The sequence below is a fragment of the Balaenoptera physalus genome (genome assembly GCF_965194825.1).
Source record: "Balaenoptera physalus genome assembly, chromosome: 7".
NCBI lineage: Eukaryota > Metazoa > Chordata > Mammalia > Artiodactyla > Balaenopteridae > Balaenoptera > Balaenoptera physalus.
The window spans coordinates 74982960-75006986 of NC_138886.1; the positions used below are offsets into that span (position 1 = coordinate 74982960).

A 24027-nucleotide genomic window follows, 5' to 3' on the forward strand; every position below is an offset into this window, starting at 1 on the left:
TGTTCAAAATGAGTACATTTTCTGAAACTGGTTGCTGAGATGAGAATGAAGCCAGGAAGAAGTTAAGAAAGCTTTATGAGGACTTAGCTCTCCCACCTGGCAGACTCGCTGGAGACCACCCAGCAACCCTGACAAATGATTTACATTCTTCTCTGTTGCATGCTTGCCTGGGCCTATTAGACTATTACAATATTAAAAGGGTCTTGGTACCTGTCATTATTAATTTTAGAGAGTAACAAGGACATGCTGAGCCATAGTATTGATAGATTTGTAGAATATGTTAATCAGAGCACTCATTACTCAGCTAAGTTACCATTTTTTTTCAGATGGGCTTTCTCCACTAGTCATTTTTGATATTTAACAATTTGTCATTTCCAACTATGCGCACTTGCTCCCTAGAAATCTATTTATAGGGACTTTCCTGGTGGTGCAGTGGTTAAGAATCCGCCTGCCAGTGCAAGGGACACGGGTTTGAGTCCTGGTCCGGGAAGATCCCACATGCCGCAGAGCGACTAAGCCCATACACCACAACTACTGAGCCTGCGCTCTAGAACCCGCGAGCCACAATTACTGAGCTCGCGTGCTGCAACTACTGAAGCCCGCACGCCCTAGACCCCATGTTCCGCAACAAAAGAAGCCACCGCAATGAGAAGCCCGCGCACCGCAACGAAGAGTAGCCCCTGCTCGCCACAACTAGAGAAAGCCCGTGTGCAGCAACGAAGACCCAATGCAGCCAAAAAATAAATAAATAAAATAAATTTTTAAAAAAGAAATCTATTTATATACATATTTTGTAATGTCTTGATAGCGATGATTTATTAAACATTTGTGCCTCATCACGGAAGGAAAAAAATCTTCTGACAAGTATCTGGAGAATTCAGCTAAGAAGTGAGTGGATTATTAAATGTGGCATAAAAATAATATGTTTCTGCTTTTGAAATGAGAAAGCTGAAGCATAAAGCTAGATGAATTCCTAAGAACTAACATGCATGAAGATCTAATCTCTTCTAATTCCAGAAGCTTGAAAGGTACCAAGTTTAGATTTGGGGTGTGCATTTAACAAAGGCAAACTCAGGTATTTTTCTGGGTCAGGGTAAACAACTCAAATATAATTGAAAAAGTAAGAAATATTTTTCTGTTACCTAAAATACAAATTCTCTCTTCAAGTAATGATTGTTTTGTTTTTTTTGTGGGTGAAGGCCATCACACCCATATATCTCCCCAGTCTTTTTATTCTCCTCAATCTATTTCCATGATCATTTCTAAAAGATCAGTACTTTATCTGCCCAAAACAGAGATGGTGGTAGCAAAACACATAAGCCACAGTCTTAAGTCAGAGAGGCTTATGCTTCATACCCAATTACGTATAGCACAGTCTATATTGAAACACCCAGGATGGTTCAATGCTCACACTATACTTCAAACAACTGTGTTACTGCTTACTTACTGCAGTAGCCTGGCTCTCCAGGACAGGGGCTCTGATGAAAGGGTGAGGAATGCAGGTGGAACCAGAGAAGAATTTGTCTGGTTGCAATATCACCATCACTATTTACAAAATACCCCTTAATGTGGCTTTAAGCAGAAACAGAAATGTTTTCAATTTGGAGGCCGAAGTAGCCTCAATTGGGCTTTGTCTAAGGTCGTCTCTATCACAAATCAGGTAGTGATATATCTCTTTTTTGACATGGCCATGGCTCTTCATGGCCCAGACTCATTAAATGACAAGCTAAAATAACAACAGGGACTTCCCTGGTGGTCCAGTGGATAAGACTCCACACTCCCAATGCAGGGGGCTCAGGTTTGATCCCTGGTCGGGGAACTAGATCCCACATACTGCAACTAAGAGTCCGCATGCCACAACTAAGAAGTCTGCATGCCACAACTAAAGATCCCGTATGCTGCAACGAAGATCCCTCGTGCTACAACTAAGACCCGGCACAGCCAAAATAAATAAATAAATATTTTAAAAAATAACAACAGACTGCTTTGTTTGTCCTCTTGAGCCAAAACTAAAGTGCAGAAAAACCTCAACCAACCCAACCAACCAAACAACAAATGAACCGTTGAGGAAGGTGTTTTCCATTTTCAATATTGTACAGTTCATGTTTAAACTGACAATCCAGATCTATTCTCATGACCTTGGAGAAGCTCATATTTTTCAATTGTACAGTGTAAATCTCAGCCCACCTCCCCAAAGCATTGAATAATGAATTCTGTGAAAAAAACCATTATATAAAATGGGATGCTCTGGAAATAGGGTGTTATAATAAACCCATGATTCTCCATGAACTCCTTCTTACTTTCTACTCCTGTCATTAGACATCTGAAAATTAGTTCTTTTTCCATCCTTTATATTCAGAATATAACTGAAAACTCTTCGGTGAGTGAGCCTCCCAAGTGTGTTCATTTATCATTCTGAAATCAGTGATCAGCCCATGTTACAGCAAGGGTAAAAAGTGTGATAGAAAATACAAGAGAATGTTGACACCATAAGTATCCTGAAGCCGTGGCTTTCCCATTTTGTTCCTGACACAAATGCTTTCTCTTGTGATCTTTTTCCTAAGATTTGAAAGGGGGTGTGGCAGGGAAAAGTGAGTGTGGGTGTGGGTGTGTGCGAAGAAGGGATGAAGAATATGGCCATCAAGGGCTCTGGTTCATTGACATTTGCTCCATCGTGGACTGAACTACTAATATCCTTCATGTCAGCCTTGTTGGCCACACAGTAGCTCTCTTTGTCTCAGCCTTAGTAACTTTGCCACAATAATACAACTGGATGATGCTATGAACTGTACCACCGCCCCCACAGATTCATGTGGTGAAGCCCTAACCCCCAAAGTGCTGGTATTTGGAGATGGGGTCTTTGGGAAGTAAACAGGCTTAGGTGAGGTCATGAGGGTGGGGCCCTCATGATGGGATTAGTATCATTATAAGAAGAGCCATCAGAAAGCGTGCTCTTTCTCTCCCTGTGGATGTACAAAGAAGAGGTCAAGTGAGCACCACTGGAGATGGTCATGGTCTGCAAGCCAAGAAGGGAGACCTCCCCAGAACCCAGCCATGCTGACACCTTGATCTCAGACTACCAGCCTCCAGAATTGTAAGATAATTCATTTCTGTGTCTACGGTATTTTGTTATCACAGCGCAAGCTGACTAAACCAGGTGAAGAGACAAAGACATTCTGGGAAGAGTGATCTCCATAAAGATATAGTTTGTCTAAATGCAATGGACAGTTATTTCATCTCCTTCATACTCAAATTTATGTAAGTTTCATTGAAATAGACATCCCTTGGCCATACCCAGGGCTACCACCCTTAGAACAGGAAACAAAAGGATAAGAACTAAGGAACAAGAGGGTGGATACAGCCCTTCTCAGGAGATGGAGCAGTCGATGCCATTTTCTACATTTGATGTCTAGTCCAATTGCAACAGGTACAAGCAAAGACACTTCCTGACCCTCCCACCGGAGAGGCCAGCACTGGGGCAGACTGTGGGCCAAAGAGCCCTTCTGCACCCCATCGCCACCCTCCCTTGCCTCTGTGGTACCAGGAAGTGAATTAATTGAAGAGCTCACCTGCCTCCATCAAAGAGTAACTTAAGGAAAAGAATAGAAAATGAAAAAGAAAGTATATATATATATATATATATATATATATATATATATACACACATACATATACATATATATATGTGTATATATATATATATATATATAACTGAATCACTTTGCTGTACAGCAGCAATTAACACAACATTGTAAATCAACTATACTTCAATTTAAAAACCTAAAAAAAAAAAAAAGAGTAACTTAAAAGGAGAGGAAAACTACTAAATTCCACTATACAAACCAGGTTTGTTCAGTTCTTACTTTTGCAAATCTGAAGCATTCTATTTGACTACTTGTGGTTCTGTTACGTTAGGACTTGTGCAAGGCCAAGATAGCTAGGTTTACTAGCTGCCAAGGGTCAAAAGTGAAGAAGCTCTCAGAGACAAATAAGCTTCTAATAAACTAAGTTTTCCCTGCTTTAAAAAAAATAAGAATAAAATGTCAACGCTGTGCAGGCAAGTTTACAGAGATGGAAATGAAAGCTCTGCCTATCACCACAAGCTTTATTTTTTTTAATAAAATTGATTTGGATCAATTTGAGATAACTGCTGGGAGATGCCAGGTTTTATTTTAGAGACATCATTTGTTTTTGTTTCTGATCTGAGCTCAAAAAGGAACATTGCCAGTGTTTTTCCAGTGGCACAATGCTGTTCTAGAAGAATTAAAATAAGAAACCGTACCTGCATAATCTGCCAGAAAACACATGAGAGGAGCAATCAGCTCTGGGAAGAGTTGCTCTGAATGAGGTTTTCCTGGCTGCTTTAGGCCATGCTGTTTGTCAGTCTTTCAAAATTCAAGTCATTACCAGATGCTGATCTACTATAATATTGTGATATTTTATCTGATTACACTTACCTGATTGTGCCTTATCTGCTATTTGCCTTCCCATTCTTCCATGTATATTAAATGCAGGTGCTTTTATTATTCTGGGAGCTAGAAAGTGTTGACTGCTCTGAATATAAATGGGGATATTATATCATTAACTTGCTCCAAAAGCAGGGCCATTCACTGTATAAATCACACGCAAGGCACCTAGTGGAGACACAATAAACCATAATGTCTTGAGAAAGAAAGCAACGAGGAATGGATAAGGAGATAAAAATTTAAGACATTGTTAAAGAAGGGTAATCTTCAAAACCCTATTTGGGTCTTTCAAAACCAGCATTTGTTGATAATACAACCTTTATATTAGAAACTTTTTTAACTTCATAAAAAAAGCTTTGGGGGGAGGCATCATAACATAGAATGTTATCACTATTGGACTGCATAAAAACATGATCACTAACCTTCTATGGCTTGTCTAGGTTAGAAGAACATTTTGGGAGTACCAGTCTAAACTTTCAGAGATGTATACTCTGCTTTGGCAGATACAGTCTTACCCTCCCTGGGTTGTTCAGCTTAAACAAGGTGAGCAAATGGCCAAATGCTTTCAGCACTGCCAGACGTTAGAAGGTGAATAGTTTAGAACCTGGTTGCAAATTTCAAAGGAAGTAATATGCAGCGAATTAAGGCAGAACCGTGACCACGTGCGGCTGCCCAACAGTCTGGGGTTATACGCTCTGCTTAGTTTCCACTATGTTGGCCTCACTAAAAAGTTAATCCACAGCTATTTAAGTGGAAAGTTTCAGAAAATACATTTTCAGAGCAAATGTTTCAATGAGACACTGCCCTCTGTTGGATAGACGACTATCCGATGGCCTGTGCATTTATCAGAGTGTCAGATTCCTCCACCATGTAACAGCTGGGAGCCAGGCCTTGGAAAGGAACACAGGTGACACTCTGCCTGAAGCAGGGTGGCCAGAGTCATCATCTGACTATCAGATCTGAACATACGAGACAGAAAAGAACAAGTTATGAGGACAACTGGGAACAGGAGGAGTAAGTTTGTCTCTCCTGTGTCATCAAGGAGGATGTGGTTTCTGCTCTCACTTTCCTCCCAAATTCCGTGCGAGCAGATGAAGCCCAGCGTGTGGATGCTGTTCTTGTCTCCCCGCCCCTCACTGTTACTTATAAATGCACAGAACAGTCCATTTTCTTTTAACTAAACAAACATATGTTTCAAACCTCTTTAAGTCAAGGTTGCTCTTTAATCAGAGAATCCTTTATTATTCTTAAATGATATGCTTGAAAACAAAGCATGAATATGGAAGATAGTCTGATCTTTTCAATAATCCCATGTTTACACATATTTTCTCTGGAAAGACACTGTAATGGGTTTCTTGTAATGTGATGTTGGGGCTCAGGGCAGGATACCCCAAAATACGCCACAATGACGTATTGATTATTTTGAATTGAAGTTACTTGAGAAGCAGAGGACCCAAGGAGGAAACTCTGATGTTCCTCTGTCTCCCTGAAAGCAGGAAATAAATCTCTCATGTGAAAAGTGCACCCCCTGCATTTGGAAGTAAGACAGCCTTACCGCAGAGACAGGGAGTTTGGGCCGAGAAGCTTCTATAAACTAACCTTGTTACTTCTTTAATTTACTACCACAAGACCAAACTCTGTTTAGATTCTTCACTAATTAAGCACCCAAAGCCTAAGTGTCTTTGTCCTGTCAATTCCTCACAAATTGTTTCTTTGACAGTTTATACAACTCAATATCAAAAAAACAAACAACGCAATCAAAAAATGGGCAGAAGACCTAAATAAGCATTTCTCCAAATAAGACATACAGATGGTCAACAGGCACATGAAAAGATGCTCAGCATTGCTAATTACTAGAGAAATGCAAATCAAAACCACAATGAGGTATCACCTCACATGGGTCAGAATGGCCATCATTAAAAAGTCTACAAATAATAAATGCTGGAGAGGGTGTGGAGAAAAGGGAACCCTCCTACGTTGTTGGTGGGAATGTAAATTGCTGCAGCCACTATGGAGAACAGTATTGAGTTTCCTTAAAAAAACTAAAAATAGAGTTGCCATATGATCCAGCAATCCCACTCCTGAGCATATATCTAGAAAAGATGAAAACTCTAATTTGAAAAGATATGAATACATGCACCCCAATGTTCATAGCAACATTGTTTATAATAGCCAAGACATGGAAGCAACCTAAGTGTCCATGAATAAATGAATGGAGGGACTTCCCTGGTGGTGCAGTGGTTAAGAATCCGCCTGCCAATGCAGGGGACATGGGTTCAATCCCTAGTCCGGGAAGATCCCACATGCCACAGAGCAACTAAGCCTGTGTGCCACAACTACTGAGACTGCACTCTAGAGCCCATGAGCCACAACTACTGAGCCCATGTGCCACAACTACTGAAGCCCGCACACCTAGAGCCTGTGCTCTGCAACAAGAGAAGCCACTGCAATGAGAAGCCCATGCACCACAAATCCACCAGAGGGCAGACAGCAGAAGCAAGGAGAACTACAATCCTGCAGCCTGTGGAACAAAAACCACATTCACAGAAAGATAGACAAGATGAAAAGGCAGATGGCTATGTACCAGATGAAGGAACAAGATAAAACCCCAGAAAAACAACTAAATGAAGTAGAGATAGGCAACCTTCCAGAAAAAGAATTCAGAATAATGGTAGTGAAGATGATCCAGGACCTCAGAAAAAGGATGGAGGCAAATATCGAGAAGATGCAAGAAATGTTTAACAAAGACATAGAAGAATTAAAGAACAAACAAACAGAGATGAACAATACAATAACTGAAATGAAAAATACACTAGAAGGAATCAATAGCAGAATAACTGAGGCAGAAGAATGGATAAGTGACCTGGAAGACAGAATTGTGGAATTCATTGCTGCAGAACAGAATAAAGAAAAAAGAATGAAAAGAAATGAAGACAGCCTAAGAGACCTCTGGGACAACATTAAAAGCAACAACATTCACATTATAGGTGTCACAGAAGGAGAAGAGAGACAGAAAGGACCTGAGAAAATATTTGAAGAGATTATAGTCAAAAACTTCCCAAACATGGGAAAGGAAATACTCACCCAAGTCCAGGAAGAGCAGAGAGTCTCATACAGGATAAACCCAAGGAGAAACATGCTGAGACACACAGCAATGAAATTGGCAAAAATTACAGACAAAGAAAAATTATTGAAAGCAGCAAGGGAAAAATGACAAATAACACACAAGGGAACTCCCATAAGGTTAACAGCTGATTTCTCAGCAGAAACTCTACAAGCCAGAAGGCAATGGCATGACATATTTAAAGTGATGAAAGGGAAGAACCTACAACAAAGATTACCCTACCTGGCAAGGATCGCATTCAGATTCGATGGAGAAATCAAAAGCTTTAAAGAAAAGCAAAAGCTAAAAGAATTCAGCACCACCAAACAAGCTCTACAACAAATGCTAAAGGAATTTCTCTAAGTGGGAAACACAAGAGAAGAAAAGGAACTACAAAAAGAAACACAAAACAATTAAGAAAATGGTAATAGGAACATACATATTGATAATTACCTTACATGTGAATGGATTAAATGCTCAAATCAAAAGACACAGGTTTGCTGAATGGATACAAAAACAAGACCCATACATATGCTGTCTACAAGAGACCCACTTCAGACCTAGGGACACATACAAACTGAAAGTGAGGGGATGGAAAAAGATATTCTACGCAAACAGAAATCAAAAGAAAGCTGGAGTAGCAATACTCATCTGAGACAAAATAGACTTTAAAATAAAGAATGTTACAAGAGACAAGGAAGGACACTACATAATGATCAAGGGATCAATCCAAGAAGAAGATATAACAATTATAAATATATATGCACCCAAAATAGGAGCACCTCAATACATAAGACAACTGCTAACAGCTATAAGAGAGGAAATCGACAGTAAAACAATAATAGTGGAGGACTTTAACACCTTACTTACACCAATGGACAGATCATCCAAACAGAAAATTAATAAGGAAACACAAGGTTTAAGTGACACAATAGACCAGATAGATTTAATTGATATTTATAGCACATTCCATCCAAAAACAGCAGATTACACTTTCTTCTCAAGTGCACATGGAACATTCTGCAGGATAGATCACATCTTGGGTCACAGATTAAGCCTCAGTAAACTTAAGAAAACTCATATCATATCAAGCATCTTTTCTGAACACAATGCTATGAGATTAGAAATCAATTACAGGGAAAAAAACCTGTAAAAAACACAAACACATGGAGGCTAAACAATACGGTACTAAATAACCAAGAGATCACTGAAGAAATCAAAGAGGAAATCAAAAAATACCTAGAGACAAATGACAATGAAAACATGATGATCCAAAACCTATGGGATGCAGCAAAAGCAGTTCTAAAGAAGTTTATAGCAATACAATCCTACCTGAAGAAACAAGAAAAATCTCAAATAAACAATCTAACCTTACACCTAAAGGAACTAGAGAAAGAAGAACAAACAAAACCCAAAGTTAGCAGAAGGAAAGAAATCATAAAGATCAGAGCAGAAATAAATGAAATAGAAACAAAGAAAACAATAGCAAAGATCAATAAAACTAAAAGCTGCTTCTTTGACAAGTTAAACAAAATTGATAAACCATTACCCAAACTCATCAAGAAAAAGAGGGAGAGGACTCAAATCACTAAAATTAGAAATGAAAAAGGAGAAGTTACAAGACACACTGCAGAAATACAAAGCATCCTAAGAGACTACTACAAGCAACTCTACGCCAATAAAATGGACAACTTGGAAGAAATGGACAAATTCTTAGAAAGGTATAACGTTCCAAGACTGAACCAGGAAGAAACAGAGAATATGAACAGACCAATCACAAGTAAAGAAATTGAAACTGTCATTAAATATCTTCCAATAAACAAAAGTCCAGGACCAGATGGCTTCACAGGTGAATTCTATCAAACATTTAAAGAAGAGCTAACACCTACCCTTCTCAAAATCTTCCAAAAAATTGCAGAGGAAGGAACACTACCAAACTCATTCTATGAGGCCACCATCACCCTGATACCAAAACCAGACAAAGATACTACAAAAAAAGAAAATTACAGACCAATATCACTGATGAATATAGATGAAAAAAACCTCAACAAAATACTAGCAAACAGAATCCAACAACACTTTAAAAGGATCATACACCATGATCAAGTGGGATTTATCCCAGGGATGCAAGGAATCTTCAATATACGCAAATCAATCAATGTGATACACCATATTAACAAATTAAAGAATAAAAACCATATGATCATCTCAATAGATGCACAAAAAGATTTTGACAAAATTCAACACCCATTTATGATAAAAGCTCTCCAGAAAGTGGGCATAGAGGGAAACTACCTCAACATAATAAAGGCCATATACGACAAACCCACAGCAAACATCATTCTCAATGGTGAAAAACTGAAAGCATTTCCTCTAAGATTAGGAACAAGACAAGGATGTCCACTCTAGCCAGTATTATTCAACATAGTTTTGGAAGTCCTAGCCACAGCAATCAGAGAAGAGAAAGAAATAAAAGGAATACAAATCGGAAATGAAGAATTAAAACTGTCACTGTTTGCAGATGACATAATACTATACATAGAGAATCCTAAAGATGCCACCAGAAAACTACTAGAGCTAATCAATGAATTTGGTAAAGTTGCAGGATACAAAATTAATATACAGAAATCTCTTGCATTCCTATACATTAATGATGAAAAATCTGAAAGAGAAATTAAGGAAACACTCCCATTTACCATTGCAACAAAAAGAATAAAATACCTAGGAATAAACCTACCTAGGAAGACCAAAGACCTGTATGCAGAAAACTATAAGACACTGATGAAAGTAATTAAAGATGATACCAACAGATGAAGAGATATACCATGTTCTTGGATTGGAAGAATCAATATTGTGAAAATAACTATACTACCCAAAGCAATCTACAGATTCAACGCAATCCCTATCAAATTACCAATGGCATTTTTCACAGAGCTAGAACAAAAAATCTTAAAATTTGTATGGAGACACAAAAGACCCTGAATAGCCAAAGCAGTCTTGAGGGAAAAAAACGGAGCTGGAGGAATCAGACTCCCTGACTTTAGACTATACTACAAAGCTACAGTCATCAAGACAATATGGTACTGGCACAAACACAGAAATATAGATCAATGGAACAGAATAGAAAGCCCAGAGATAAACCCATGCACCTATAGTCAACCAATCTATGACAAAGGAGGCAAGGGTATACAGTGGAGAAAAGACAGTCTCTTTAATAAATTGTGCTGGGAAAACTGAACAGCTACATGTAAAAGAATTAAATTAGAACACTCCCTAACACCATACACAAAAATAAACTCAAAATGGATTAGAGACCTAAATGTAAGACTGGACACTATAAAACTCTTAAAGGAAAACATAGGAAGAACACTCTTTGACATAAATCACAGTAAGATCTTTTCTGATCCACCTCCTAGAGTAATGGAAATAAAAACAAAAATAAACAAATGGGATCTAATGAAACTTAAAAGCTTTTGCACAGCAAAGGGAACTACAAACAAGACGAAAAGACAACCCTCAGAATGGGAGAAAATATTTGCAAACAACTCAACGGACAAAGGATTAATCTCCAAAATATATAAACAGCTCATGCAGCTCAATATTAAAAAAACAAACAACCCAATCCAAAAATGGGCAGAAGACCTAAATAGACATTTCTCCAAAGAAGACATACAGATAGTCAAGAAGCACATGAAAAGCTGCTCAACATCACTAATTATTCGAGAAAGGCAAATCAAAACTACGGTGAGGTATCATCTCACACCAGTCAGAATGGCCATCATCAGAAAACCTACAAACAACAAATGCTGGAGAGGGTGGGGAGAAAAGGGAACCCTCTTGCACTGTTGGTGGGAATGTAAATTGATACAGCCACTATGGAGAACAGTATGGATGTTCCTCAAAAAACTAAAAATAGAATTACCATATGACCCAGCAATCCCACTACTGGGCATATACCCTGAGAAAACCATAATTCAAGAAGACACACGCACCCCAATGTTCACTGCAGCAGTATTTACGATAGCCAGGTCATGGAAGCCACCTAAATGCCCATCGACAGACGAATGGATAAAGAAGATGTGGTACATATATACAATGGAATATTACTCAGCCATAAAAAGCAACGAAATTGGGTCATTTGTAGAGACGTGGATGAATCTAGAGACTGTCATACAGAGTGAAGTAAGTCAGAAAGAGAAAAACAAATATCGTATGTTAATGCATATATGTGGAACCTAGAAAAATGGTACAGATGAACCGGTTTGCAGGGCAGAAATTGAGACACAGATGTAGAGAACAAACGTATGGACACCAAGGTGGCAAGTGGGGGGGCGGTGGTGGTGGTGGTGTGATGAATTGGGAGATTGAGATTGACATATATACACTGATGTGTATAAAATGGATAACTAATAAGAACCTGCTGTATAAAAAAATTTAAAAAATAGGAAGCCCATGCACCGCAACGAAGAGTAGTCCCCACTCGCTGCAACTAGAGAAAGGCCAGGCGCAGCAACGAGGACCTAATGCAGCCAAAAATTAATTAATTAATTTAAAAAAAAAGAGTGGATAAAGAAGATGTGGTATATATATGCAATGGAATATTACTCAGCCTTAAAAAAGAATAAAATATTGCCCTTGGTAGCAACATGGATGGACCTAGAGAATATCATACTAAGTAAAGTAAGTCAGACAGAAAAAGACAAATATTATATGATATCACTTATATGTGGAATGTAAAGAATAATACGAATGAATTTATTTATAAAACAGAAACAGACTCACAGACATAGAAAACAAAGTTATGGTTACCAAAAGGGAAAGAGAGTGGGGGAGGGATAAATTAGGCATATGGGATTAACAGATACACACTACTATATATGAAATAGATGAGCAATAAGTATTTACTGTATAGCATGGGGAACTATACTCAATATCTTGTAATAACCTATAATGGAAAATAACCTGAAAAAAAATATATATGTATATATACCTGAATCACTTTGCTATATAATTGAAACTAACATAATACTGTAAATCAACTACACTTCAATTTTAAAAATTTATTGTTTCTTTGTTTAAAAAGTATAAAAGCTGCTTGCTTTGGTCACTTCTTAGGTCTCTGTGTGCAAAAATTAACATTTGTTTCTCCTATTAATCTGTCTTGTGCCAATTTTATTACTAGTCCAGCCACAGAACTCAAGAAGGGATAGAGGGGGAAATTTCCCCCTCCCTGACAGTGAATAAAATTCATCTATTTGTTTATATGTATAAGAAATTTAACTGGATATTATTTTACATAGCTTAGGAGATCCATCCTTGAAAAGTTGTGAAAATTAGTGAAAAAGTGAAATAAATATCTTAAACATAAAAGCTAAAACTATAAGACTTTTACAGCAGAGTATAGGAGAATATGCTCATGACTCATGAGTAATCAAGATTTCTTAGGTCACAGAAAGCAATAACCACAAAAGAAAACAAAAACAGCCTTCATCAAAATGAAAAACTTTTGCTCATCAAAAGACTCCATTAAGAAAATGAATAGTCAATCCAACAGACTTGGAGGAATCATTGGCAAAACATATATCTCACAAAGGACTGTTATCCAGGATATACAAAGAACTGTGGCACTTCAACAATAGAAAGACAAACAACCTATTAAAAATGGGCAAAAGATTTGAAGAATCAAAAATATATGTAGCTGAATGGCCAATTAGCACATGAAAGAAGTGCTCAACATCACTTGTTATCAAAAAATGCAAATTAAAACCACAAGGAGACAGGACTTCACACCCATCAGAAGGGCTAGAGTCAAAGAGACTGACACCAGCCACCCATGGAAGCAGGGACACAGCACCTGGAGCAATGCTGTCCACGGTGGGGTAAATGACACAACCACGCTGGGAAAAGGGCTGGCAGTTTCTTCTAAAATGAAACATACATGTACCCTATGACCAGCAGTTCCACGCAGAGGTATTTACCCAATATAAATGAACATACGTTCACAAAAAATACTTGTGATGTTTATCGTGGCTTTATTCATATAGCCAATAACTAGAAAGAGTCATAGTGCCCATCAACCGAAAAACAGATAAATACATGGTGGTAAGCAATGAAACTAGCAACACAAAAGAACAAATGACTGATACACGAAAGAACATGGATAAATCTCACAAGTATTAGGCAGAGCAAAAGAAGTCTTACACAAAAGAGTATATATGGTATGATTTCATTGACATGATGCCAGAAAATACAGAACGAATCTACAGTGGAAAAATTTCAGAACAGGGGTTGCCGCTGGGGTTTGGAGGAAGGATTCACTAGGAATGGGAGTGAGAAAACTTTCTGTGTTCTGTGTCTTGATAGCTTATATGTGTATATACGTTTGCCAAAATGCAGCGAATGTTCACTTAAGATGGTGCATTTCATTGTAAATGTTACATCAAAAGAAAAATGTCAGCAAATATTAAACTCTAATGCTAATGATATGCCTCTGAAGTATTTAGGGGAAGTATACTGATGTCTTAGATTTACTTTGAAGTACATCACAAATACAAAGATGGGTTTATTTATGGGATTGATAGCTAAGTAACAAGGCAAGTCCAGTAAAGTGTTAATAGTAGAATCTAGGTGCTGGGTATGTGGGTGTTCACTGTAAAATTCTTACAGTGTTGCTACTTGTTTGAAAATTTTCATAATAAAATGTCAGAAAACATGAAAAAAATAATGTGAAGTATGATATGCATGGCAGTAAACTTCCAGTCTGGCTATTTATTAAGGTTCAAATTATAATTGTAGCAAAGGCTTATTTGCTCAGGTCTTAAAAACACACAAACAAGCTTAACTTTATTAAGTTCCACAAAGCAGGGAGTTTTGCCTATTTAACAAATTATAAGCACCTAGCATGGTGTCTGGCATATAGGAGGTGGTAAATAAATATTTGTGGAATGAACTTTTTTACATATAATTCTTAATCAGACTATTTCAAGGCTTTCAGAAAGTGAGATGTGATCAAAGCAATTCAAGTGTCTTCTACAGCTTAGCCCATGATCAGAAGTATTCCTAAACTCAGTATAGATGATTCTTACACTGGTTAATATTAGTTGCCTAACTAAATTGATTTTTTTTTAAGTTTTTTTTTTAAATTAATTAATTTATTTATTTATGGCTGTGTTGGGTCTTTGTTTCTGTGCGAGGGCTTTCTCTAATTGTGGCAAGCAGGGGCCACTCTTCATCGCGGTGCGCGGGCCTCTCACTATCGCGGCCTCTCTTGTTGCGGAGCATAGGCTCCAGACGCGCAGGCTCAGTAATTGTGGCTCACGGGCCCAGTTGCTCCGCGGCATGTGGGATCTTCCCAGACCAGGGCTCGAACCCGTGTGCCCTGCATTGGCAGACAGATTCTCAACCACTGCGCCACCAGGGAAGCCCTTAAATTGATTTTTAAATGATGATGGGAGATAATAAAATACAAAGAATTTCAAGAGTTCTTGTAGTTTATTGATCTAAAACTGAGTTTGGCATCAGAATTATCTGAGAGTTTTATAAAAATTACAGTTTTCTAGGCTATACTTTGGAGATTCTGATTCAGTAGTTCAGTAGTTTTTTAAAAAGTCCTCGTAATTTCAAGCATATCTAGGTGTGCCAATCAATGACCTTGTTCATTTCTTTTCAACTACTTCAAATATATCTTCCAAATAAATGGCAAGAGAAGTAACTTTTATTTAGCTGCTTCCACATACTAGGTACTGTTCATGTTATCCCATTTAGATCGCACAATGACCCCTACAGGTAAGTATTATTAACTCCACTTTACAGTTTGGAAAATTGAGACTAGGCAATGTTAAATAACTTTGACTCAATTCATTATAGCTAACCGTAGAGGACCCAAGATTTGAAGCCAGATGTGTCTACAAAGCTACAACCCTAGAACTAACCTTTTCAAAAAAGATAAGGGGAAAAGTTCCTAGAAAAGTTAGTTTCTCATCTGGCATTAGCAACTGTGATATCATGCAGCAAGTTCTTAATTTATTACTTAAATGCCCGTTGGTATAATCTCAGCCTCTGCCTTGTTCCAGTATCAATGGAAAAGAGCAGCTAATGTGACCCTTTATATACAGCTTCCAGAAGAGCTTTGGAGGGAGGGGGGAGAAAGAGAGTTCTAGATCTTTATTCTTCAATTCTTTCTATACCTAGATTGCTCTACTTCAATTCCTCAGAGTTCTCCAAATAAATGTCCCAAATTAAATATTGCATTTTCCTCTCTCTCACACACAAAAAAATAGTATTTAGCTCTTCACTGTTTAAACATATCTTAGGCAAACTGTCATCTGCCTCACTGCTAGGATAAAGAATTTGTGGTCAAGGTCAACAGTAAATTGCTACCTCCTTCCTGGATTGCTGAAGTGACTGTTTGGGCTTTAGTTCTTTTAAGCTGTTTCCAGGTTTGAAGACAATCTAATTACAGACAATACCTCTTCACACACACACACACACACACACACACACACACACACACACACACGTTTTTATTAAGATTTTCATATTCCATATTGTGTTGCACATTATAAGTCAGGGTCTTTTCTCAGGGTCAGTTGGGATCAGGAATCAGGTGTTGAAAATTTAAAACCTCCATCCTTCATTATATGGTTTCACAGCAGAGGTGTTCTAAGTCTTGGCGCTGTTCTCCCTGCAGGGGGCTCAAGACATCCTGCTGTTCTTCCCTTTCAGAAGAGCACTGTCTCAGCCAGACACACTCTACTGCCAAAAAGATCAAGCCTTCCTGGGTCCAATTCCTTTTTAGTGCCCAACTTTCCTCTTTTATCCTAAATATCTCCTTCTAAGGAGGCATCACTGTGCACATAACGACTTCATGTGATACGTGAAAGAAACATAAACCCTAATCTGCTATAACAGCCTATGATTCTTTCATTAACAAATAAGATAAATGCCTAAGTCACAAAAATAGATGTTTTTTCAATCTTCCTGAGCTTCAGATTCTTCAGCTATATAAAATAAGGAAGTACATTACATGATCTCTATGATACCTTCCAGTTATAAAATTTTGGTATTAGACCAAAACAGGATTCGTTGGTTTGGAGAGGGTTCTCATCCACTTGGTCCTTAGAAAGGGTGATACCAAGTGAAAATCAAGATGCACTTTCAATAAATACTAGCCTAAATTGGGCAGGATGTTAGGTTAGAGGTGTTGCACAAAACTCAGAATGTGCCTATACATAATAGGTACTCAAACCATTTTTGTATTAATCATAATTAACATTTATTGAACACTTTGAATGTGCCAGGCACTGTTCTAAGAAATTTACATATATTAACTTATTTAAACTAACAACTCTTTGAGCTAAATACTATTATTACGCCCCATCTCATAGATGAGGAAAACTGAGGCACAGAGAAATTTGAGGCCAAAGGTCACAAAGGTGCCAGGATTAGAACCAAGAGGTCTGACACCAGAGCAGAATTAGTATTTGGTTATACTCTGAGAAAACTACCCGGTACTTGAGGGTCTTTCTGGAATATATTTTACTGATCTAACAAGTGGTGGCAAACTCATGACTCACTAGCTCTTCCTGCACCTTTGGCAGACATCATTAATAGATCATGGACCACCTAGAGGGGTGGGATAGGGAGGGTGGGAGGGAGGGAGATGCAAGAGGGAAGAGATATGGGAACATATGTATATGTATAACTGATTCACTTTGTTATAAAGCAGAAACTAACACACCATTTTAAAGCAATTATACTCCAATAAAGATGTTAAAAAAAAAAAATAGATCATGGCCTCCAGGTGGGTTCTCAGAATCCTTTGTAACATAGAGCTCAGAGCAGGCCTTACTGTCATTTGGAGTTGACATGTGAGAAACCTACTATCCCTCACATAAGATAGACCAGTGACTGAAAAAGAGACGTATATACAGCTACCAATTGTCTGCCCTTACTTTACTTTCCCATTAAATGAAAATACCTACTTGGCACTTGCTCATGCACCATCTATTATTAGTGACTTCTATGCTATTGGAGCACAGCTAGAAAATGTAAAATGCCTCCATCAATGATTAATGATGCTCTTACCCACTGCGTGCAGCTACTCAAGTGGGGAGACGCTGCTTCCCCTGACATTCACAGACAGTCACCAATGGCATTCAGGAACAAACAGGGGCAAAGTGGTTGATGGTCGTGGGCGCCACGCTTCCCCAGGGTGGTATTCCAGTGATCAGACAAAACCTCCTGTCACCATCAAGGCACTTTGTTTATTTTCTTGGCTCATAGCTCCAGCATACATTTTAATCTATTCAGATCCTCGGAGCCAGGAAACCATTTGTATGGGGTGTGAAAAAGTCTCTGGTTCCAGAATTAACTTTGTCTCTCCATAATCTGAAAAAGTTAAGAAGGTCCCTATCCTAAAATTATGTCCCCTTGTGATATCCAAAATTCCAGTTACCAGCCATTCATAGTAGAAAATCGTAACACAAAGGAAAGAGCCTGGCTTTGGCGTCAGACAAACGAACCTTGGTTCTGCTATTTTCCTGTGTTATTGTGGGCATGGCATCTAAGAAATGGGGAGAACAATCACTCCCCACTGGTTTCATGGTGGAGGACAATGTATGTAAAGTACTTGGCACAGTGCCTGATACAGGTAACTCATTATCATTATTAGTATTACCATTACCTTTACTGCTAGCATTGCCATTTCCCTGGGTTCTCTCTTAAAATGTCACTGCTCTTGGTATGTGTAATGTATTAAGTCCGCACTGTCTTTGTTTGATGGGATTTCTTCCCTCTTTGGGGCCCAGGCAGCACTGATGGCACTAATCCCTTCAGCAGGAAGGACACTTCAAAAGAGGCAATGGGTTGCCAGAAAGGCACTTGGCCTATTTCACAGCTCTGTCTGAGGACATCCATTCCAAATTAGTTAACATTCCCCATACAGTAGCTTTGCCCCTGCCAAGGGCCATACTGAAATAAAAATCTTTTTAAAAAAATACCTCAGCTTGTCCAAATGTAAAGAGGCAGTAAAAAGCAGAGCAATGAGGCAAACCCTGTATGAAGGCTATTAAAAATGTGACACAATTTTTTAAACTCTGTTTTCAAACTTCTAACCACCCTGCCTGCCTACACCTGCCAAAAGCCTGAGATAATAGCTGATGGCACCTTAGGGACCATTTCAGGCATCTCCTGGTTCCTCGTTCCTCATATGCAGAGATGCATAAAGGACTGCTTGGGTCCATATCTCACTTGAAAATTCAAATCATATTCACTTGCTTTTAGATCATCTCTTTGTTCATTTATAGAGTCAGGGAATGTTGCTAGGTTCCAAACAGGGAAACAGGGGCTGTTAGGCAACATACCTATCAAACAACTACAAGTTTATAGTCCCTGCAGCATATTTATAGAGAAACATGGCAAGGGCAGGAAATGTCTTTGGCTACCAAGGTTATACTTTTATACAAGGCAACTGACATATAGATAGATAGATGATCTCAAAGACACCACATAACCCAGCCTCATAAATATGCCAAAAATGAAACTACACAAATATTTTATTGGCAGGTTTTCACAGATCTGATGAGGTTTTCACTGATGAAATCTATACTTTCTCATCTCACGACATCAGGGTCAAATTCAACTCACGAAACAGTCATGGCAAATTTCCATGATAGCAAGCGGAGTCGAGTGTCTAGAAGCAGCACAGGGGCATCTCTCACTGAAATTACAATGTACCTCCACACACCAATGCTCAGTGGTTGACCAGTTAGTCTCTGTTAGTCAGTAAAAATTTCTTGATCTCCAGAGACTCACTGAAATCCAAGGGTCTGGATTAGAAAACCCACAGAGCATTCTTAAAAGTCAAGAGAAGTTGAGTAGCTCTTTGCTTGCAGACTAACTCATCCATCTAGAGATAGATCTCTGCCAAATTCTCCGTGATTCTGTTACACTGTTATTTATGAGGACGGTGGCATCATGTTTCAGAAATTACCATCCAGTCAGCACTGATGGGTATGTATTTTTCTTGCTCACTCAGTGGCAAAACACATATATAATAAATTCTTAGGAACTTCATCTCTTTCAGGGAAAGTCAAAATAACTGCTGGCTCAGTGGTCTGCCACAAAATCTATTCCTGGATAAAAGGGAGGTCCACCCCCTTTTTATTGAAGTATTTCAATACTTCAGCATTTCCAACAAGAAGAGAGAAGTACCAATGAGAAGCAAAATAAGAAACTATGTTCCATGACTAAGAAATTGTTTCTGAATATTTTTATACCATTTTAAATTTGTTCTCAATGGAAAGATGGCAACAGATTAATTGCCCACATGCCCATTTGACAAAAAAAATTTTTTAAAAACAAACTTATTTTACTTTTATGGCTGCAGATAGGAGTTATTAACCATCTGTCTTTGTATTATTTAAACATTATACGAATAAACATTATTTTACAACCAGAAAACAGTTATTCATAGAATTGTACATTTATTCCCCAATAATTCTTCTTTGCCACTTTAATAAGGGCCTAAAGTTACCATCATTTCAACTCTCTTTAAAATTCATTACCTATATTACTAAGAAAAACAGATGGCAATACAGTTGTTTCATTGCAAATGAAGAAGGCCTAAAAGAGATTTTTAAAAAATTTATTAGCAGTATCAATTATCTCTAAAATTAAGAGGGAAAACTGACAATCTAAATTATAACTCACACTGTTAAAGGAAACGAGGGTAACACAAATAACTACCAGTTGACGGCTGCACTAACTAATACTCTTACATAGGCAAGTATCCTATTGCATAATAACAAAACATGGATAAACAATTAACATTTTAGTTCTCTACTTCTATGAAACACAGAAATGAGTATGTCTCCAGAATCAGACAACACATCATATAAGATAAATAGAAAGACAGTTCTTTGCTATGTAGGGTGAGGGAATAGAGGAAAATAGGGGTAAAATGAGGCAGAGAGATAAGGCTTCAGATCACCTGAAGGGAGTATGATAAATCTAGATTTATTAAGACTAGAGAAACACCCTAAGGAACAGAAGTCAGAATAAACTAGCCAAAGACAAATCTGCACTGAAGACAAACTCTGACTTGCACTCTAAACCAGAGACAAGAGAGCGACGCAGAAAGAACTCTGCAGAAGTGCAGAGGCCTTCTCAAGTACTCAGCTGAGATTGAACAGGGAATGCAGGTGAGGAAACTGCCAAGGCCAGGAGAAGAACCACCATAAGGACAGGAGGTAATAATGCCCAGCATTCACACAAAGCTAGGAGCAGTTCCTGTTCACAACAGCCAGACTGGAACCTCATGACTCACAGAGCGCTAGGCTAAATACACAGAGGGCTTTTCTTCAGTAATGAGGACAAATTACACCTAGCATAAGCGTGTTCCAGTTGGGTCTAACAAATCTTAAAAGCAAGAATGGAAAGGATCAAATTGTTTACAAGTAACTTAACTATGTCCCAGTAAAAAGGCTCAAGACCATTTATATGAATAAAAATATCCAGCACCCAACAAAGTAAAAGTCATATTGTCTGGCATTCAATCAAAAATTGCCAGGCCTATGTAGAAACTGGAAAATGTGACCCATCATTAGGAGAAAAATTCATCAATTGAGACTAACTGAGAACTGACACAGAATAAGCAGACAAGGACTTTTTAAAAAGTTACTATAACTATTTTTTATATTTTCAAAATGTTAAACAATGATATGAAAAATATAAAAAAGATGTAAATCAAACTTCTTAAATTGAAAATTACAATGTAAAATATGAGAAAGTATTAGATGGGATTAACAGCAGGTTAGATATTACAGAATAAAAGATTGTGAATTTGAGAGACGAAGAGAAAAGAGACTTTAAAAAAATGAACAGAGCAGCAGTGAGCTATAATAAAAACTTAAAGTACTCTATATATGTGTAATGGGAGTCCCCAAAAGAAAAAGAGGACAATTAAAATTATTTGAAGTAATAATGGCTGAAAATTTTCCAGATGTGATAAAAATAATAAACTCACAAATCCCAGAATACCAATGAACCCCAAGCACAAGAAATATGAAGAAAACTACATAAAGCCACATTGTAATCAAATTGCTCAAAACTAGTAATAAAGAAAACTGTAAAAGCAGTCAGAGAAAGACATGTTATATACAGAGGAATAATAATGACAGGAGATATCTCACTGGAAACAAGGAAATGAGACCACAGTGAAGCAACATCTTTAAAATACTAAAAAAGACAGACAATTACATGTATTGCCAAGGAAACTGGAACCTTAGTACATTGTTGGTAGGAAAGTCAAATGGTACAGTCATTTGGAAAAAAGTTTGCGAATTCCTCAAAAAGTTAAACATAGAGTTACTATATGACATAGTAACTCCACTCCTAGGCATGTATCCAAAAGAAATGAAAACATTTGTCCACACAAAAACTTGTACATGAATGTTCATAGCAGCATTATTCACAGTAGCCAAAAAGTAGAAATAACCCAATAATTAACAAACTAATGAATGGATAAATGAAATGTGATATATTAATACAATGGAAAATTATTTAGCCATAAAAAAGGAATGGAGTACTGACATATGCTACAACATGGATGGATCTTGAAAACAACAAAGCCAGATATAAAAAGCCACGTATTGTAAGATTCCATTTATGTGAAATATCCAGAATAGGCAAATCCATACACAGAAAAGTATATTAATGTTTGCCAGGGGCTGGGAGAAGGTGTGCATGGAAAGTGACTGCTAATAGGTATAAAGTTTCTGAACTGTACACTTTAAAAGGGTAATCTTTAGAATTCCCTGGTGGTCCAGAACTCAGCGCTCTCACTGTGAGGGGCCTGGATTCGATCTCTGGTCAGGGAACCAAGATCCCACAAGCCGAGTGGCAAAGCCAAAAAAAAAAAGAAAAAAAGGGTAAACTTTATGCTATGTGAATTATATATCAACAAGACTGTCAAAATAAAAAAATTATAGAAATATAGTATGGAAGATATCTAAAAGGTGAGAGATAGTGTTACATATCATACACTATGTGCAAATACATATAAAAAATAAACTGCAATGAAATTTAAAAAAATAAAGTCAGAGATTGTAATATTGGATAAAAAAGTAAGACCCAACCATATGTTACCTACAAGAATCACAATTTAAATATAAAGACACAAATAGATTAAAAGGTAGGATAAGATATACCATACCAGCGCTAATCAAAAGAAAGCAGAAGTAGTTATAATACTAAGAAAAAAATAGATTTCAGAGCAAAGAACATTCCCAGGTATAATAATGTTATTCCATATGATAAAGAAATCAATTTTTAAAGAGGATATAATAATCCTAAACATCTATGCACCTAATAACAGAGCTTCAAAATACTTAAAATAAAAATGACAGCATTACAAGGAGAAATAGGCAAATCCACAGTTATTGTTAGAGATTGTACAACTCCTCTGTAGTGGGCAGAATTCTAAGAACACCCCCAAAATTCTCACCCCCTTGCTATAAATGCCCTGTATAATTCCTTATCAAGACCTGTAAATCTGATGGAATTTCACTCCCATGAACCTGTAAATCTGATGAAATTTCACTCCCATGACTAAGTTATGCTATATGGCAAAAGTAAAGGGATTTTGCAGATATAATCAAGGTCACTTATTAGTTGACTCTGAATTAATTAAAAGAGAATTATCCTGGGTGGGTCTGACCTACATAGGTGGGCCCTTTAAAGTAGGGTGTAGAGATTAGAGATGGAATAAGTCAGGGACTCTGTCCTATTGGCTTTAAGAAAAAAAGCAGACCATTGTGAGTTCTACAACTGCAAGGAAGTTGCCAAACACATGAGCTTAGAAGAGGCCACCAAACCTCAGATGAGATCGCAGCCCTAGCTGACAACCTCACTGCAGACTTCTGAGACCCTGAGCAGAGGACCCAGCTAAGCCATCCACAAATTTCTGACTCATGGAAACTGTGAGATAATAAATGTGTGCTGTCTTAAGCCCAATTTGTAGTAATTTGTTATGTGGCAGTATAAAACTAATATGGCTCTCTCTCAATAAGTAAAAAAGTATACACAGAAAATCAGTAAGAACATAGAAGATTTGAACAACACTATTAACCAACCTGATCTAATTGACATTTATACAACAACCCACCAGACAACAGCAGAATATGCATTCTTTTTAAGTGGTCAAGGAATACTTACCAACATAGCCTACCAATATGGCCTATTTTAGACCATACTACAAATCTCAATAAATTTAAAAGGATCCAAGTCATAAAAAATATGTTCTATGACCACAATAGAATTAAGTTTAAAATCAGTAACAGAAAGATTTTAGAAAATCTCCCAATATTAGGAAATTAAGTAACACATTCCTATTGATAAGTAACCCCTGAGTCAAAGAAAAAATTAAGATGGAATGATGCCGTCAGAATATTGCAAATC

General features: G+C 37.6%; 1 protein-coding gene across 3 annotated transcripts in view; it reads right to left on the reverse strand.

Moving 5' to 3' along the window:
- Positions 1 to 24027, reverse strand: part of CAAP1 (caspase activity and apoptosis inhibitor 1) — a 105677-nt gene that overhangs the window by 10531 nt on the left and 71119 nt on the right. The window contains exon 6 of one of the 3 annotated variants that reach the window (XR_014266015.1): positions 4458 to 4634. The exons of the other annotated variants lie outside the window; for them this stretch is intronic. The gene's annotated coding sequence lies outside the window, so the exon portion shown is untranslated. The remainder of the gene's footprint in view (positions 1 to 4457; positions 4635 to 24027) is intronic. 3 annotated transcript variants of the gene reach the window in all.